At 33.2% G+C, this 14472-nt stretch overlaps 1 protein-coding gene across 1 annotated transcript in view; it reads right to left on the minus strand.

Annotated features, from left to right (window-relative positions):
- Positions 1 to 12102: 12102 nt before the first annotated feature.
- Positions 12103 to 14472, minus strand: part of LOC136271551 (uncharacterized) — an 83798-nt gene continuing 81428 nt past the window's right edge. The window contains exon 8 of the mRNA XM_066071784.1: positions 12103 to 13579. The gene's annotated coding sequence lies outside the window, so the exon portion shown is untranslated. The remainder of the gene's footprint in view (positions 13580 to 14472) is intronic.

A 14472-nucleotide genomic window follows, 5' to 3' on the forward strand; every position in this document is an offset into this window, starting at 1 on the left:
GCGTCTTAAAAACACGTCACGTTTCGTTACTGTTGATGCGGGCACGTAAAAGTTTGTTATCGCTTCTCCTCGCTAGCCATGACACTTGCGCGTTCCAAACCTTCATGGATGTTTTCAGTATTACATGTAGTTGCAGATCTCTAAAAGGCAAAAGGGTTCGCATTATCCTCTTAGAATGATTGCCTTTCAAATTTTCTAAATTTTACAAAAAAATTGAATAAATAAAACCACTAAAGGTAGAGACAAGAATCTACTTGCAGTCATTTTGTTGACTTTCTAGCATGCATCAAAGGTCAAGGTCAACTACAAATGGAAAAAAACTGTCATCCTATGGAAGTTTCTGAACTTTCGGCGCATGTTTATCCCCTGAAAGTTGACCTTGACCTTTGACCTTTGACCTGTCTCATTAACACCTCACGTTTTATTACTATTGACGCGCGCTCGTAAAGGTTTGTTATCCCTACTCCTCGGAAGCCTCGACACTTGCAAGTTGGAAACCTTCGCGGATGATGTCTGTCTGATGGGTAGTCGTAGATCTCCAAATGACAAAAGGTTTCGCAGTCCCCGCTTAGAATTACTGTCGTCCGAAATGTTTATCTTTTAGCGAATAATTTAAAAAATGAAAACGACTGGTCGAAGGGACACGGAACCACTTGCGATGTCTTTGTCTACCTTTCCAAATGCCGAAAATGTCAAGGTCAAAGGTCATTCAGAAATGGGGAACGCTGTCTTGTCGGAAAGACTCCTCGGCTCACGAAGCAGTCGTATCCACTGAAAAAGTGACCTTGATCTTGACCGGTTTTAAAATTGGACGAGATATTGGGGATTGAAAATCGATTTTTTCAGAAATTTTGATTCCGCTTTTTAGGTTTAAAAAATAGCGTAATGTTCAAAGTGAAATTAGCTCGTACCAAAATTAATTCGATTTTTGTTAAGTCTTACTTTGACACGTTCAGATTTTTTTTGTTAGGTCGTTCTTGAAATAGTAAATGTTTTTGTTAATTCATACTTCGAATCATTCGGATTTTGTTTAGTCGTACCAAGAATTATTCGATTTTTAAATTTTTTTTGTTTAATTTACCATTGTTTTTGGTTTAAATACTATGCTTCTTATAGGAACATCTAGCTTGACTCTCGACATTAACAGAAGACCCACGAGCTTTGCTCTAGTTATTTTTTTTTTTTTGGGGGGGGGGGGTTGTTTTGTGTTTTTACGAATTAAAGATGACTAACTTAAATCTTACACTCTCCTGCAGCATTGCTTTAAAGATCAGACCCAAACACGAATCTTTAACAAAGATATCAAGTTTACGGCTTTTGAGTCTTTTGAGTTTTTTGAAAAAAATTCCTATTCCCGATTCCTAAGACCAACCAAATCAAAAGATGGAAGAAACGTACTTCAAAACCTATAGTTTCTGTCAGTTCAACTTGGGATAGCATCTGATGAACACACGAGCATTTTAACCCACAAGTATTCATTCTCCGATTGTATACGCATTATATATGCATTAAATTTGCATTTGCTTTTCTGTCTATCCTTTTTCCTCAAATTTCACTGAAAATCTGCGTTTGCATATTTACATGTATCAGCAACCTGTTCAAGATCGACGAAGGATAACTCTTCATTCCCAGACCCCGATTTCATTTGAATTTAGGAGAATGCGCCTCAGTTAACCCAAAGTGACATTCCAACACCTTCAAATAGCCGCTCAAAACCAGAGTTTGACCTGGCCTGTTCATTTCTTAGCTAACGCTATCCGGCCACATTGTTTACAAGCAGCACTGATTTTTATTAATTAACTGATGAACAAATACTGTCCTCTCAACCAATCGCTAGGCGCCTATCTATTCTAAAGGTTTCACAACCTTGGGTATCAACTTCAGATTGACGGACGAACGCTTCATCTCTTCTTTCTATCATCATCCAAATTGACTACATAACCAAGCAATTTTTACCTTCACACAATAAACAAGCGGCAAAGCGTAGTGGCAACACTCTCGCCTAAGAATCATAGGGTTCTCGGATCGATACCGCATTGCGGAACCAATTTTTTAAATCTTTTTTTTTTTAAATCTACCGATTTCCTGCAAAAGATTTGAACAAAACAAGAGGACAAATAAATGGTGTAAAGACCTTCTAATTGTTCCAAGAACAATTATTAGTCTACTACTTATTTTCATTTTTTTTCTTCTCTTTTTTTCCCGGGACAGCTTTTTTATTCCATAAGATATAAATACAACGTTTTCTTTATGTAATTGGCCATTAAAAGTTATGGTACTAAATGACCCTTTGCTTGATAACTCCCAGAACTTACAAATTATTGTACGAAAAGCTTGTTATCGCTACTCCTCTGAAACCATAAGAGATAAAGAGTTTTACAAATATCTTCAGTACACTTAGAGGGTTCTTCAATATATTCATACTGAAAGGATCTGAGTCCCCCTATAGTAGGTTTTGCCCCTGAAAGTATTGGAATTTCTATAAAATCACTTCCAACTTTTTATTATTTGTCATAGAGACTTCGGACCACTTGGATTGGAAGCGTCTACTTTGGCCAAACAAAATGACAAAAAGGTCAAAGTTCTAGGTCATTTGGAAATTCGTTAATTAATAAGTTTTTAGATTTCTTTTGTTTAGGGTGGTGGAGAAAAACTTGTTCATGGATGTAATAGGACATCTTAAGCCATTTTGAAATATAGCCCCTTGGCTCCTTTCATTAAATAACAACATAGCTACTGCCCCTATTTACGAAATCGCTACTCCTCTTAAACAATAAGAGATGGAAACTTAGAATTTTTACCAATGTCTTTAGTACACCTAGAGGGTTCTTCAACCTATTCATACCGAAAGGATCTGAGGCCCCCTTCTAGTAGTTATTGTCCCTGAAAGTAATGAAATTTCTATAAAATCACTTCCAACATTTTTATTTCTTATCATACAGACTTCAGGCCACTTGGGATGGAAGTGTCTCCCTCGGCTGAACAAATGACATAAAGGTCAAAGGTAAAAGTCATTTGGAAATCTCTTAATTTATGAGTTTTTAGATTTTTTTCTGTAGGGTGGAAGAGAAAAACTTTTTTTCACGGATGTAGTAGGATATCATAAGACATTTCAAAATATAACCCTTAAAATCCCTACCATGAAACAGTTATATAAAGTGATTGCCCCTATAGTATAAAATGCTTGTTATCGCTACTCCTCATTAACCGTTAGAGATAGATATTTGAAACTTTTACTAATGTATTCAGTACACTTAGACGCTCATTCAATCTATTCATACCGAAAGGGCCCAAGACCCCCTTCTATCAGTTATTGCCACTGAAAGTTTCGAACATTCAATAAAAACACGAATAACTTTTGAAATAATAATCATAGATGCATCGGACCACATTTTATTGAAGCGTCTACCTTGTCAGATCAAAATGACATAAAAGTCAAAGGTCAAGGTCAAGCAATAAAAAAATGCATACTTAATCTTTTGACACTTTTTTTTTAAGTAACACAGATTAAAAACTACTTCATTGTATTTAAGCAATCTTATTTCAAACATTTCAAACCATGAGGAGGAAAGACCTCTAGTTGTTTGACAACAATTAGTCTACTAGTTTTTCTTCTCTTTTTTTTCCAGGGACAGCTTTTTTGTTTCAAGAGATATTGAAATAATATTTTCTTTATGTTATTGAGCATTAGAAGTTATGGTACAAAATGGCCCTTTGCTTGATACCTCCCAGAACTTACAAAGTTATTGCCCGTATATAAAAAAAAGCTCTGAAACCATAAGAGATAGAGATTTTGAGCTTTTAACAATGCCTTCATTACACTTATAGGGTTCTTCAATCTATTCATACTGAAAGGATCTGAGCCCCCTTCTAGTAGTTATTGGCCCTAAAAGATTTTAAATTTCTATAAAATCATTTCCAACTTTTTTATTATTTGTCATAGAGACCTCGGACCACTTGGAATGGAAGCGTCTACCTTAGCCGAACAAAATGACTTAAAGGTCAAAAGTCAAGGTCATTTGAAAATCCGTTTAGTAATAAGTTTTTAGATCTCTTTTGTTTAGGGTGGTAGAGAAAAACTTTTTCATGGGTGAAGTAGGGCCTCTTGAGACATTTCAAAATATAGCCTTTTAGCTCATATTTTGAAACAATTATAGAGTTATTGCCCCTATAGTACAAAATGGTTGTTATCGCTACTTCTCATAAACCGTTGGAGATAGAGACTTGAAACCTTCACCAATGTCTTCAGTAAACTTAGAGGGGTCTTCAGGTTATTCAAACCTAAAGGCCCCGATGCCCCCTTCCAGTTTTTGAATTGTTTTATGAATTAACGCAAAGAAAATGTTTTATTAATTTTATTGAAACGAAGCACATTTAAGTTTTATTAAGACAGTAGAGAAAAGTACACACAAAAAGTTTATTAATGCGGGTATCAAAGAAAGTGTTTGACCAAGTATCCAAAACATTGTTTGACTAAGTACCAAAGAAATTGTTTGACTAATCAGAAGCACCCATATCTCGTCAAACTAATAAATAAATAATAATAATAATGTGACAACAGTCACTTTAATAGCATTTTTGATTGTTTAATTGTTGCAAACAAAAAACAAAACACCAATTGATTCTTTAATTATATCAATTCATATCCCCGACACACACATTCAATTGTTGTTTGTAATTCTACAAAATGTTAGGAATTACATGAATGAGGGTACACTAGTAGTGACAATTTATTTATATAACTTTTATCTTTACAATGAGAGCTTTAGATATAGATATTCAAAAATATTCAAATTCTAAAGCTTAAGATTGGAAAAATTTTGTTTGCTGACCAAAACTTACTGGCTTAAAAAGTCATGCCTAAAACTTTAATTAACGGATGAGGGTTAATTTGTTGATCATCCAGCCTACTTAATCTATATACTTCAAGAGTAATAACAATTTGTTTATGGCAAAATTAATACGGAAATTGGATTTTGATTTTCATTAAATCAAGTAGCACTTTTCATTTTTTGCTCATGTTTGACAAAAATTTTCAATGAGCACTATAAATGTGTCTTTGTTATTTAAGGAGATGTTTGTAAACAAGAAAACATTTTATTATTTTATCTTAGCTATTAGCCATCTAACACGAACACACTGCTTTTTAATTTATTGAAATACAATGATTGTATTTCCAAACCTTCTCTTTGTGACATTTTTATTTCAATTAGACATTGCAAATATTGCGGACATTCAATAAAACTGAATGATAATCTCAATGTTCTTCTTCAAAATGTGCATGCTGATTGCTTTTAATTTTGTGACGAAAGTAGTAATAAAGAAGAATTTTATGCAATAATTGAAATGAAGTTACTGTAACTTAGACATACTTGTTTCAAAAGATACTTCCAATATTATTATCCATTTAGTTTTTGAGAATTACCTTAATTCTTATTTTCAATTTATATAATATCAGATTTCGTATCACTTATCAATTGCTTGTACATATATTAACATATTTTTTATCAATGAAATAAATAAAAATAGTATTGCGAATGATAGACAGGAGCGGCCTCGCAGCTCTAATATTTTAAAAAAAAAAAAGGGCGAGTGTAAAATAAAACAATAAAATTCTAGTGTACCCCTTTTTATGGACCGACGAACATTATTTATATGTATCCGTTCTTTTAAAATTGATGTTGTCTACTAAAAAATAATTCTAATTCAAAGGAATAGTCAGCAATTTTTGTTCAATTTACTTTAGATGATCGACCAACTCTATCACAAGGCCATAACCGTGTAACTCACCACCGTGCCGTGCCGTTTTGTGTCTACGTATAGAATATTTCTATAGTCTATTTTTTTTTAGTGCTTTAGCGAAGAGGTATAGCGCACTTAATATACGATTTGGCCTCAAATATAGCCTTTTACAAACATCAGACATTGTCAATATTATACTATATTTAGTTTGAGTATATTCAAAGAAACGCAAATCACACAATCACCGTGCTCTAAGAGTCTTAATTATCTCACACGACATTATTAAAATATTCAGGTTTTGTTACGGATATATAGGAAAGTAGTTAATATACGATAAAAAATTGTATATTTGACTATTTGAACCACTCTAAACCAAAGTCATCCGGTTAAGGTATCAGATCCATAATAGCCCCAGATTCAATAAGTCTGCGTGCATAACAGATGTGTATGGGGTTAATACTCCATATACTTGGACATAACTGTCATGTTAAAGTATCAATATGTAAGTGTGGAATGTGTCCCAATTAATGACCTTTTCCTTTTTTTGATGAGTTGCCCCCCTTTACATTCATTCTATCAAAATCATATTTTAAAATGTCTAAACGGTATAAAATGTATTTTCAATAGTTTTTGTATTCCTAAGAACAAAATACACCTTTCCACCAAGGCATTTATAGATATTCTTAGAATTTTTTATTTTTTTATTCTAAAAAATGTGCTTGTCCCCATAGACCATAAAGCAATCTTCATTTATTAATTAGTGCTTAGTATATAATATTATTGAAAATTTCTCTCGGTAAATCTTTTTCTACTCTAAAAAGTTTTAAATTAATATCAAAGTATTAAACACATGATGGATATTCAAGGTTGGAAAAATTAGGTCCTAATATGGATTGGATACCTTAAAATTATGGTCTACAGGTATTGTAGCACACGTTTACATTGAATTAGTTTTGGTTTAACGTGGTCTTCGTACTGAAAATTAGACAAATATTTCAATTAATGTCTTTTCTAATACAATCACGTTTATAGCCATATATTTTGAAAATGCATCTGTTGAAAATGGTAGATGCGTGGCCTAGTGGTAATGCGGAGGTATATTTGATTTTGTGGATCGAGTCCACTAAGTACATGTGGTATCTTTTTTTCACTTAAAATGAAACATGGACAGAATAGAGAGATTAAGTTACACATATCTAATCTTCTGGGTTTTTAAGAAAAATATCTTGTTTAATTGAGTCTGAGTATGAGTACACCCAATATTAACATATCTCTTCATTAACACTGTACATGTACTCTATTTACACTTAGATCCATTGCACTTTGCTTGAACTTACCACGGTTCAAGATATCAACTACTGTTATACACAGGGTTTCCCGAATTTATGAGAAATCAGTTGTAACAGACACCATTGTAAAATCGGTACAGTGTATGATGTATCCAGGTTTCGAAAATCATATTGCGACAGCTAGGTACCTGAAGCTATTTTTAGTAACAGGTACTTTACGTCCAAACACAGGAGTAGGCGAAATAATGGGAAAAGATGCTATACCTCTTTCCGGAGTATATTTGGGGGTTTGAAATACATGCTAATATAAGTGTATGGACATATCTTTAGTATCTTTATATTCGGGAGAAGAATTGAGTACAAGATCTGAATGTTGAGAAGCTTATTTAAAGAAACAAGTTTATGAAGATTTATGCGGGTATGAAAAAATATAGCACTGTAGAAAAAATAATGGCCCACGTAAGTGGGTAATATTTTTTTTGTTAACAATTCCAGCCCGAAAACTACATGATTCACCAAAGAAAACATTTAATTAGTTATGATTTACTATATTCATAATGGAAAATATTAACCTTTTTTCCACTGGGAAGTACACACGAGAATCCCGAATAGTATTTAAATATCGAGGCCATACCTTGAACATAATATCTATAAAATTACGTCAATTTTAAAAGTACATCGTATGATTTAATCAATACACCAAGAAACTAGAGCATTTGAATTTTATTAGGAATGGAATAATTTGCTGTTGTATGAAGTTGTTTCAATAAAACATTCATGCATTCTAAAATCCAATTCGATGGGACTGAGATTCCTCATTTCTTTTATCAACTTGTGCACCACTGATATCATGATTATTTCCATGCTTAATAGTAGTTTAAAATAAGTTAAGAGAAAGTCTTTTTAAGTCAGACATAAAGCTCTACACCGATAAGTTAAATGTAGCTGGATAAAGATGTTAAAAATATTCTTCAAACGAAAGTAATAATAAAGTAAATCGGTGTTTTAATAGTCGTGTAATTTTTTCATTAAGAAATCTTTTAACCGTTTGGTGTTGAGTATCAATTAACAAAGTAGGTAAATGTAAGGAAGAGTGCATGTCTCAACAACACGATGCATAAACACGTAAAACATTATTAAGTTTGAGTTATTTATTATAGCAAATAGATAAATCATATTAATGACATGTTTACAATATATAAATAAAACCATTAAATTTTGCCAAATATATACTACAATGAAAATATTTTTTTTTAATCACTGGGAATAAAGAATGAAATAGATAAAAACTGACAATACATACCACCGGAAATTTTTTCATTTTGTGGATTTTTACTTTAATCATACAACAACCAAAATATAACACTTATCAAAATCAATCAACAATAAAGAAAACACCGTCTTTGAATGAAATGAATATATGTCTTCTGACATGATAATACTACTACTACTAATAATAATAGTTATGATAATAATAATAATAGTTATAATAATAATAATGCAAATGACGTTCATAACTTACAAATGTAGTTATTATTTTAAATGATTAAAAAATATAGCCTGTTAGCAGTCACGTTCAGAATTATATTTACAATTAATAACTATTCCTAAGATTTCAAAAAATAAAACATATATAAAGGTCAGCACAATACTTATTTAAAAAATGCACAAAAACGACGCAATATAAAGAGCAAGGTCTGCTTCAAAATAAAAGATAACAAGAGGCCCATGGGCCTCATCGCTCACCTGAGCAACAATAGGTATGGTAAAATCAGCTTAATGGAGTCATAATACAAACTATCTGGCTAATGTAGTACATGTAGATCCTGCATAAATAAAAGTTTATTTTTATCCTAGATATGTCTATGCTTATACATATGTAATCAATCCCTTTTCTAACATGATGTTTTTTTATAGTCATATCACATGTTGAGCATTGCAGTTCTCAAAACAATCCTAAACAATTGCTTATATATGGGATATAAACCTACATACAACTCTGAACTCCTTGTGTTGCCCAAGAATCGTTCAAGGACCAAAGTCTAAAAAATTTGAAAGAATCAGCAATATGTCAAAATTATTTAAGTAAAACCATATATCATAACATTTCATTTTTCATGAATAATTAAAATATATTCCTTTGTAAAATTAGAATCCCAATATGGCCCCATGCACCGTAATTCTCAAGATCTTGATTGAATTAATTTAAATCTACATTATCTGAGGTTGCTTTCAGTAAAGTTACAGCTTTTCTAGGCTAGTTGGTTTTTAGAAAACGATATTTCAAAAATTTCCTTATGTAAATTTTTAACCCCCTCCCCTCCCACGTTGTGACCCTATCCTACCTCTGGAGATCATGATTTAAACAAACTTGAATCTGCCGTACCACACGTTTGTATCTACACTAAATAAGAATGCTTCCACACAAGTTTCAGGTTTCAGGGAAGAAGATTTTTAAAGATTTATTCTATATATTCTATGTAAGAATTCGACCCCCATTGTGGCCCCACCTTACCCCCAGGGGCGATGATTCGAACAAATTTTAATTTACAATATCTGAGGATGCTTCCTCACAAGTTTCAGCTTTCCTGGCTGATTAGTTTATATGAAGAATTGACACTTTATATTCCTTTTTAAAAGTTTGACCCCCCTCCCCTCCAAGTATAGCTCCAGTCCACCCCGGGGTCTTGATATTCACAAATTTGTATCTACACTCCATAAGAATGCTTCCATACAAGTTTTACCTTACCTGGCTGATTGGTTTCTGAGAAGAAGCTTTTTAAAGATTTACATATATTTATATGTTATATGCATTTATATGTAAATATTTACATATATTTATAAATAATTTATATATTCTATGTAAAACTTTGACCCCATTGTGGCCCCACCTTACCTCCGGGGACCATGATTTGAACAAACTTTAATTTACAATATCTGAGGATGCTTCCACACAAGTTTTACCTTACCTGGCTGATTAGTTTTGAGAAGAAGATTTTAAAAGATTTACACTATATATTCCTATGTAAAAGTTCGACCCCCTATTGTGGCCCCACCCTACCCCAGGGGGTCATGATTTTCACAACTTTAAATTTACACTACCGTACATAAGGATGCTTCAACACAAGTTTCAGCGTTCTTGGCTGATAGGTTTCTGAGAAGAAGATTTTTAAAGATATACTCTTTATATATCTATTTAAAACTTTGACCCCCATCGTGGCCCCTGCTAACCCCCGGGGACCATGATTTGAACAAACTTTGATCTACACTATCTGAGAATGCTTCAACACAAGTTTCAGCTTTTCTGGCCAAACGGTTTATGAGAAGATTTTTGAAAAAAAATATAAACAAATTTTCAATAAATCCTGATTATCTCCCCTTGAAAAAGAGTGTGGACCCTCATTTATAAAATTTGAAGTTCCTTAACCAAAGAATGCTTTGTGCCAAGTTTAATTGAAATTGGTCCATTGGTTCTGGAGAAGAAGTCGAAAATGTAAAAAGTTTACAGACAGACAGACATACGGACGGACACCGGACAAAAAGTGATCAGAAAAGCTCACTTGAGCTTTTAGCTCAGGTGAGCTAAAATACATTAAATAGAGTAATATTAACAAAAGGCCATGAGCCACATCGCTCCCCTGAGCAACAATAGCCATATCTGGAGTCATATACAAAATGTAAGCACAATGTAGAATAATAGATCATGTATATATAAAAAAAAATATTAAGATATTATTATGTAAAATATTTAGGTCCTTTGGTAACAGGATGATTTTATAGTCGTCACATATTGAGCATTGTAGTTCTCAAGAAGACATTTAAAAATATAACTTACAACATCCTCTGTGGGGCCAAAGAATTGGCCGTTGGCCACAGTCTAAACAATAAAAAATCAACGATATGTCGAGATGCTTGCCAATAAGTAATAAATAACATCGGTGTTTTGAAAATATAATACATGTGAGGATTTTTCCTAAGTAAAATTTGAACCCCCCATCCCCTCCCTCATACTTCCATGGATCATGATTTAAAGAAACTTCAATCTACACAACCTAATGATGCTTCCACACAAGTTACATTGTAAAACGTTTCTGGTCCAATGGTTTTTGAAAAAAAATGCTACCCTTAGGGTGTATGGGACACCTCCACATTGTGACGTACTTCCGATCGAAATAAACAATAAAATCAAGCATAATTTTATAAACTTTTTCTACCAACGAAACTGTTACTCAACAGCGCAGCTGTAAGTCATGAGTTCAAAGCCTGCTGGGGCTTTTAAAATCTTTTATCTTTCCACAAAAAAACATATTTACGGTCAAATATTCTAAAATCTTAAAACGGTTTTTTGAAATCATTATAAAATACTTTTATCCACATTAATATCGACAGGTGGCCCATACTATCTTAAAGATTTTTTTCTATATAGTAGAATATATAGATATATTCCCAAAAAAATGTACCTCGCATTGTGCCCCAACCCTATCTCAGGGATTCATGAATTAAACACACTTGAAATATAAGCTAGAAGAAGATTTTTATATATTTTTATGTAAAAATTTGGCCACTAGGCTTGACCTTATCATTCCCTCGAGGATCTAGGATTTATTTTTTATTTATTTTTTTCTCGCAAAATGGGTTTTGAACAAAACATATAAATTTGAATTATTCCTTATTGTTTTCCCTTGAAAAAGAGCATGGTTCTTTTATTTTACAAGCTTGAATCTCCTTTACCTAATTATGCTTAGTGCCAAGTTTTGTTTAAATTTGCCCAGTGGTTCTGGAGAAGAAGTTGAAAATGTAAAAACAAAATACAGAAGGACAGACAGACGGATGCCAGACAACAAGTAATCAGAATAACTCACATGAGCTTTTAGATCATATGAGCTAAAACCGTGATGGTGACCATTATATCGAATAGAATTGTATACGAGTTCACATTTAGTACAACAGGTTTAAAGGCTTGCAGGTGAACATTTATATGTACAATGTATAAAGTAAATGACTGATGATTAGTACATTATATGATAATGTGTCTACTTTATTTGCGATTTTGATTTTTAAAAAATCTTGAGATGATTTGGTTGAACACAATTAAAATAATATCAAAGATACACAACTCAGTCAACACTAGCAATATTTATTCTGTAATCTGAACATTCAGTCTTCTTTGAGAGACGGATTGGCTTATTTTTGTCCCGAAAATGCGTTCAAAAAGACTAAGTGGAACATTGCAAAAATATGTTATCTGAAAAGAATTCCTCAAAAACCAATAGGCCCAGGGGCTTTGACGGTCACAATAGTTCTTAGATACACCCCTTTCAGGTAGTCTTATATTTGTATTTTAAACTCCAATGTGGAGTGTCTCCAAGACTCACAATGACTGTTAGCCCCGCTTACATCATTTGAGGTTTGCAAACATTAATTTATAAAAAAGGGAGGGCCAAGGGGGCTAAGAGAGGAGGAATATCTACATTCTTGCTCCATGGGCGACACAATTGTAACTTTTTTGTAAAAAGAGGCTAGCAGGCCGTAAATGACCACTATTTTATACATGAAAGTATTATTAGTTTCATTTATAATGCAAAAAGCATATATTTTACTTTACTTTTATTTAGCAGTTTACCGCTACAAGCATACAATACGCAGAAAATTAAAGTAGATATTCTAAGATAAAAGTATATATTTAGTTGAATATGCCCAAGTGACAATATACTTCAAGATGTAGTGACTCAAGTGACCTAAAACATACATGTTCACTATATATGGCCATATTTGTCATGCCTCCTCCAAATAATTAAGGCAGTGAAATTTAGAGTTTAAGAAGAGGTCATTATTGAAATAATACAAAGCATTTAGTCGATAAATTACATTACAAATATATAATTTTATCGATTTTCACTATGCAGCCATATTGGCCCCACCAAAGGGTATGAATCCCTGACCCAGGAACTATGGGTTTGGTGAAAAGTTATATTGACATTATAATCATGCATTCATTTTATCTTCCATTACTATGGGAGTAGGGAAGAGGACTTTCTAATTTACTATATGGCCATATTGACCCCACTCTAGGACTTTTAAAACCCATGACCAAGGCGCCATGATTTCACAATTAAGGTAATGGGCTTCATGGACATCATAACCATGCATATAATAATTCTCAAAGTAGAGACAATTTTCTACGAATTAATAAATTTTCATATATAGCCATGTTGGTCTTGCCCTGGGGCCTGAACCCCTGACACAAGCGCTATGGATCTCTTTTAAAGAACTAAAAATGTAAAATTGTTATCGAACAAAACACAGTGACGGACAAAGACCGATAGCAAAAGGTCAACTAAGATACTAAGGTGACCCTAATGACGCAGCAAGTATATCCATATATATTATCAAAACCCTGGAGAAGTTGAAGCATACAAAGCGAAATCAAGCTCTTTTGAATATGGTCAGTTCCAGCAATACCATGTAGTCTGTTCTGTACACCACAACATGCAAATTCCGTAATTCTTCTTAAAGGTAGCCGATTTAGGGTATTTTTGCGTAAGAATCTATAATTTAAAAAAAAATTTAAAGTTTATTTTTAACCATGTGTAAAATACACTAACTATAGTGTACCTGCATTGAACATTTTCATGAAAATTTGCCATCTGGTTCTTTTAAGGGCCATGTCAAATAAGGGTACATTTACTATAGGGTTATACAGCATCATGCCATATAAGTTTGTCATAAAAATGGCGGCAAAAATTTCAATGCTCTCAAAACTAATTTTTATTTCATTCGCACTGGAAATAAATCAATCATAACAAGAATAGAATTCCTGGGTCCCCCGCCGGTCAAGCAGTATACTAGTATCGAGTCCATCGACCAATGCTGTTTTTCGAACTTGACCAAAGTATTAGTGGTATAAACATTTGGTATAAATTTAATGAAAATCTGTCAAAATTTGTAGGCATGAGAGCGCTTACAAGGTCAATTTTTGGATAAAACGGAGTCATTATTGCGGTCAAAGTACCATAACTCCAACAAAAAGTATCGACCAATGCTGATTTTCGAACTTGACCAAGGTAATAGTGGTATAAACATTTGGTATAAATTTAATGAAAATCTGTCAAAATTTGTAGGCATGAGAGCGCTTACAAGGTCAATTTTTGGATAAAACGGAGTCATTATTGCGGTCAAAGTACCATAACTCCAACAAAAAGTATCGACCAATGCTGATTTTCGAACTTGACCAAGGTAATAGTGGTATATACATTTGGTATAAATTAAATAAAATCCGTCAAAATTTGTAGGCATGAGAGCGCTTACAAAAAAGTGTGACGGACGGACACACGGACGCACGGACACACGGACGCACGGACGGACGCCCGGCATTTCTATGTCCCCGCACCGCGTTGCGGCGGGGGACAACAAGCTGTTGCTGTTGATAGGTGCTCAATAG

Source organism: Magallana gigas, chromosome 9, assembly GCF_963853765.1.
Source record: "Magallana gigas chromosome 9, xbMagGiga1.1, whole genome shotgun sequence".
Classification (NCBI taxonomy): Eukaryota; Metazoa; Mollusca; class Bivalvia; order Ostreida; family Ostreidae; genus Magallana; species Magallana gigas.